Here is a 5,951-nt window from a genome sequence, read left to right as displayed (position 1 = left end):
GCATCATTGGGGAGGCATATAGATCACTGGGGTGACACAAAGATCACAGGGGTGGAGCACAGAAATCACGGGGTGCACATAGCTGGGGGGCACAGAGATCATGGAGGGGCACATAGCTGGAGGGGACAGAGATCACAGGGGGCACAGAGATCACATGGGAGCACAAATATTACAGGGGGTACATAGCAGGGGGCACAGGGATAACAGGGAGGCACATAGATCACAGGGGGCTCAAAGCTGGGAGCCACAGATATCACAGGGGTGAACATAGCTGGGGGGCACAGAGATTAAAGGGGAACATATAGCTAGGGGACACAGATCACGGGGAAAAAATCATAGGGGGCACATAGCTGGGGCACAGATCACAGGGGGCATATTGCAGGAGAGCACAGATCACAGGGGGGCATATAGCTGGGGGGCACAGATCACATGGGGAAGCATAGCTGGGGGCACAGATCACAGGGGGCATTTAGCTGCATAGCTAGGGGGCACATGGATTACAGGAGGCACATAGCTGGATGGCACAGATCACAGGGGGTATATAGCTGTATAGTGTGGGGGTCACATACACAGGGGGCACAGATCACAGGGGGCATATACAGTAGCTGCATAGCTAGGGGGCACATAGATCAGCAGTAGAAAAGCACGCTGCCGGCACAAAGATCTCTCTGGCAGCAGCGCCTCTTCCAGGACAGGAAGACGGGAGAGCATTGGGCGCTAACCCCGTTCACCCAGTCGACATCATCATTCATGTGCAGGGCAGGCAGCATTGTGTAGTGAACGCTGCGTGCCATACACTTGGGGGTTAAAGGGCTGGCAGCTGACAGGATATGGCTGACGCCTGAGCATTGTGGATTCCGGGGAGCTGCCCGAGGGCCACATGAAAATCACCGCAGGCCGCATGGGGCCCGCGGGCCGGAGGTTCCCCACCCCTAGAGACTGCTAAACAAAGGCTCACAGCACTCGCTGCAAGACTAGAGAGATACACTAGAGAAGCTGAGGCCAAAAAGATAAATGCCCTGTTCTACAAAGAACCATCCAAGGTGTACTCCCAACTACAGAGTAACCGCACAAAGGCAGAAACTCCACCAATAGCAGAGATGGAACAATACTGGAGGAACACCATTTCAGAAGCAGACATCCAACAGCGGGTCAAGAACATGAAGAGCTGGACAGCACCTTGCCCAGACATGATACACACCTACTGGCTAAAGAAGTTAACAGCAGTACATGAATGCATGGCAAAGCAGATGAACCCACTGCTAGAAGAAGGCCACCACCCAGCTTGGCTAACACAAGGAAGAACAGTGCTGATCATGAAGGATCCTCACAAAGGAACAGTTCCATCCAACTACCTCCAAATAACCTGCCTTACAACAACATGGAAACTCCTCCCCACTGCCCAATAACCTTCCTTACAACAACATGGAAACTCCTGTCAGGCATCATAGCCCCCAAGCTACAGAAACATATTAACTAGTACATGAATCCAGCTCAGAAAAGCATTGGGACTGACACCAGAGGCTCTAAGCACCAGCTCCTAGTAGATAGAGCAGTCGCTTAAGACTCAAGATCCGGACAGACCAATTTCAGCACAGCCTGGATTGACTAGAGGAAAGCCTATGACTCAATGCCACACACATGGATCTGTGAATGCTTGACTATCTACAAAGTCAACATGAAATTAAGAACCTTCCTCAGAAACTCAATGGGGCTATGGAGGACAACATTGGAAGTCAACTCAGGACAACTAGCACAAGTGACCATCAAATGCGGCATATACCAAGGTGATGCACTGTCCCCACTGCTGTTCTGCATAGGCTTGAACCCTCAGTCAGATAATTACAGAGTCTGGCTACTGATACAAGTTCAAGAGTGGAAGTACCATCAGCCACCTCCTCTACATGGATGACTTCAAGCTGTAAGCGAAAAACGAAGAAGACATCAATTCACTGATCCACCTGACAAGGATCTACAGTGAAGACATCAGGATGTCCTTCGGAATGGAGAAGTGCGGCCAGTTGGTAATAAAGAGAGGCAAGGTAGTCAAGACTGATGGAGGGGAATTACCAGCAGGGGACATAGCAGATGTCCAGACATGCTACAAGTGCCTCAGCATCCCACAGGGATACGGTAACGATGATGAGAAGGCAAGAAAAGCAGCAACATCCAAATACCATCAAAGGGTAAGACAGGTCCTGAAGAGCCAGCTCAATGGGAAGAATAAAATCCGCACCATCAATACATATGCCCTGCCAGTTATCAGATACTCTGCTGGCATAGAGTGCTGGCCAAAAGAAGAGATGGAAGCTGCAGATGTGAAGACACGAAAGCTCCTCACAGTGCATGGAGGTCTCCACCCTACGTCTAGCACCCAAATACATCAGAAAAATGGCACCAAAAGATGAGATGCTGAGAGAAAGCCTAAGGTAGCAACAACAACAGATCTCGAAGGAAGAACGGGAACATAAAGCGCCATGGCAAGACAAGCCACTGCATGGGATGTATCATCGACAGATAATGGAGGTGGCTGACATGGAGAAATCCTACCAATGGATGGAGAAAGCTGGACTCCGAGACAGCACAGAGGCACTAATCATAGTAGCACAAGAGCAAGCACAGTACCAGATCCATAGAAGTAGGAATCTAACACACAAGACAAGACCCAAGGTGTAGACTATGCAAATAAACCTCAAAAACCGTCCAACACATAGTGGCAGGATGCAAAATGCAAGAACAGTATATACCGAACACCACAACAAAATAATGGGAAATGTATACAGGAACATCTGCACAGCATATGGACTGTGTCCCCCCTAAGTCCAGGTGGGAGACCCCAGAAAAAGTGGTGGCGAATGAAAGGGCTAAAATTGTGTGGGACTTCAAGATCTAGACGGATAAACAGGTGTTGGCTAACCAACCAGACATTGTCATAGTAGACAAGGATCAGAAGACAGTAATGATAATAGATGTGGCAGTGTCAAGTGACGGCAACATCAGAAAGAAGGAATATGTGAAGCTGGAGAAATACCAGGGCCTCAAAGGAGAACTGGAGAAGATGTGGAAGGTGAAGGCAACAGTGATTCCAGTGGTGATAGGAACACTTGGAGCAGTGACCCCTAAGTTGGGAAAATGGCTGCAACAGATCCCAGGAGCAACATCTGAGCTCTCTGTCCAGAAAAGCGCAATACTGGGAGCAACTAAGATCCTGCACAGAACCCTCAAACTCCCAGACCTCTAGTAGAAGACCCAAGAAGATTTAAGCATAAATAAATTAAAAATTCTACCAAAAATCTAATTGAACAATTAAAGCCTTAGTGAACTTAATAAAATAAATGATTTCAAGCAATAATAAAATAAAAACAATAAATCAATACTAACTTAATTAAAAGTGTGTAATCAATGCTTACACTAAGACCCTCCGGGGTCAAAGTGGCCAGTTTGAAAATGCAATAGGGTTCTTTATTAATTAATTTTTGAAATCGATGAGGAATATTATGGAGTATTTGTACCAATATAGTGAGACATAACCCTTCAGGGTTGTTTCTATGCTCTATTTAAAAAATGTTTTGACACACTGTGGTTTAAAACCCCACTTCTAATATTATATATTGATCCTATTATGGATAGGTTGAATAGTAAAGCCAACATATTAAAAAATTGTAACTACATTCCAGTAAATGGATCACAAAGGATGTGTTAAAATTTAAAAACTGATTGATTGGAAAAAAACCTCACCAGTGACTCTGGACCGACCCCCAGGACTCACCCCCACCCTGGGGCGTCCGATTATCTCTGGGATCAGATCCATCAAGGCTTATCTCTGCCATTACATTGATCTATTCTTGCAGAAATATGTGGATTAGTCTAGAGATTCACATAAACAGGATTCCTCACATCTCATCACCTAATTAAAAAAGCTTCCCCCTCTTCCGCAATGTATCTTTTTTACCCTATATATTAGTTTACTCTATTTTAATATTGAAATAATGATCAACAATCGGGTCTGGAGGTGGTAGAACTCTATTCGGGTCAGGTCAACTGTGTTCTTGACATATGGAGGGATTTTATTTGTACAGAATGTAAATATGTGCAATATATATATAATTTAGTATTTTTTTCCAACATTTTCTTCTTTCTTATTTTATAGCTTTTTCCCTCAATGGAATCCTTTTTTGCTTCCTGTGATGGTTAATGTATAACATATAACAGTTTTTTTTTTAAATTACTGTTTTATGTCACGGCTATAAAAAGACGGTGAGTGTTTCTAACATGTATGCGTCTGATGAAAGGAGACGGACCGTCCCTGAAATGCGTAGCATCATTAAACATCTCATTTTGTGAATATTCTGGTCTCCTCCTTTACAGAGTCCACCCAAGCAGCCATGGGTTAAAAGGCACCATTTGGGGGAGTACATATGATATATTGCAAAACTTATATTATTATTATTTTTTGGATGGGTTGTAAAAAACCAGCATTGTTTCTTTGAGTTTTGTATTTATAAAGTTTTCCTGAATTTTAACCCCTTAGTCAAATTTAACCTTAATAACCAATCCACATTTGTGAATTCTAACAAGTGTCAATGTATGTGGTTATAACTCTGGAACACTTCAACGGATCCCACTGATTCTGATAGTTTCTCATAACTTTTTGTACTTCATGATAGTGGTAACATTTCTTCGATATAACTTGCGTATGTTTGTGAAAATAACAGAAATTTGGAGAAAAATTAGAAAATTTTGCCATTTTCAAACTTTTAATTCTCATGCCCTTAAATCAGAGAGTTATGTGACACAAAATAGTTAATAAATAACATTTCCCACATGTCTACTTTACATCAGTACAATTGTTGAAGCATAATTTTTTTTGTTATGAAGTTATAAGGGTTAAAAGTTGACCAGCTATTTCTCATTTTTACAACAAAATTTACAAAACTATTTATTTTAGGGACCACCTCACATTTAAAGTGATTTTGTGGGGCCTATATGACAGAAAATACCCAAAAGTGAGACCATTCTAAAAAATGCTCTCCTCCCCCCCAAGGTACTCAAAACCACATTCAAGATGTTTATTAACCATCCTGGTGCTTCACTGGAGCTAAAGCAATGTGCAATGTGGAAAGAAAAAATTGAACATTTAACTTTTTTTCACAAAAATTTTACTTTAGATCCAAATTTGTTATTTTCACAATGGTAATAGGAGAAAATGAACCCTAAAATTTGTTGTACCATATCCCCATAGTATGCCGATTGCTCATATGTTGGGGGAAATCCACTGTTTGGGCACACGGCCAGGCTCGGAAGGGAAATGGCACCGTTTGACTTTTTGAATGCAAAAACGGCTGAAATCAAGTGTAACAGGAGTCGAGTGTAGCAGGAGAAAACTAACTCCAAAATTTGTTGTACATTTTCTACTGAATATGCTGCTACCCCATATGCTACTATTTGGACTCATGGCAGAAGGAGCACCATTTGACTTTTTAAGCGCAAAAACGTCTGGAATTGAGAGCGAATGCCATGGCGCACTTGGAGAGCCCCTGATATGTTTAAACAGTGGAAGCCCCCTACAAGTGACCCCATTTTGGAAACTAGATCCCTTAGGGATCTTATCTAGATGTGTCATGAGCAATCTAGAACCCCCAGGTGCTTCACAGAAGTTTATAATGTAGAGCTGACAAATTAAAAAAAATCTCATTTTGCCCACAAAAATGTACTTTTAGCCCCAAAGTTTTTATTTTCACAAGAGTAACAGGAGAACACCCCAGACAATGGAAGATCAAGGGCAGACCAAATAGTCTGACCAGACGTGGAGATGGAGGAAGCCACCTTCCCTGGCATCATGGGAGAAGCTCTAGGCCAGTTGAAAAAAGTTCTCTGGAAGTTCGAGAAGTGATATGGGCAGAAGCGCCCCTTCAGCTGCTCTTATGTTGGCCGATAGCCCATGTTCTGGT

The sequence above is a fragment of the Dendrobates tinctorius genome, unplaced genomic scaffold (assembly GCF_039654945.1).
Source record: "Dendrobates tinctorius isolate UK_male_01 unplaced genomic scaffold, ASM3965494v1 ptg000222l, whole genome shotgun sequence".
Classification (NCBI taxonomy): Eukaryota; Metazoa; Chordata; class Amphibia; order Anura; family Dendrobatidae; genus Dendrobates; species Dendrobates tinctorius.
This window is presented reverse-complemented; position numbering follows the sequence as displayed.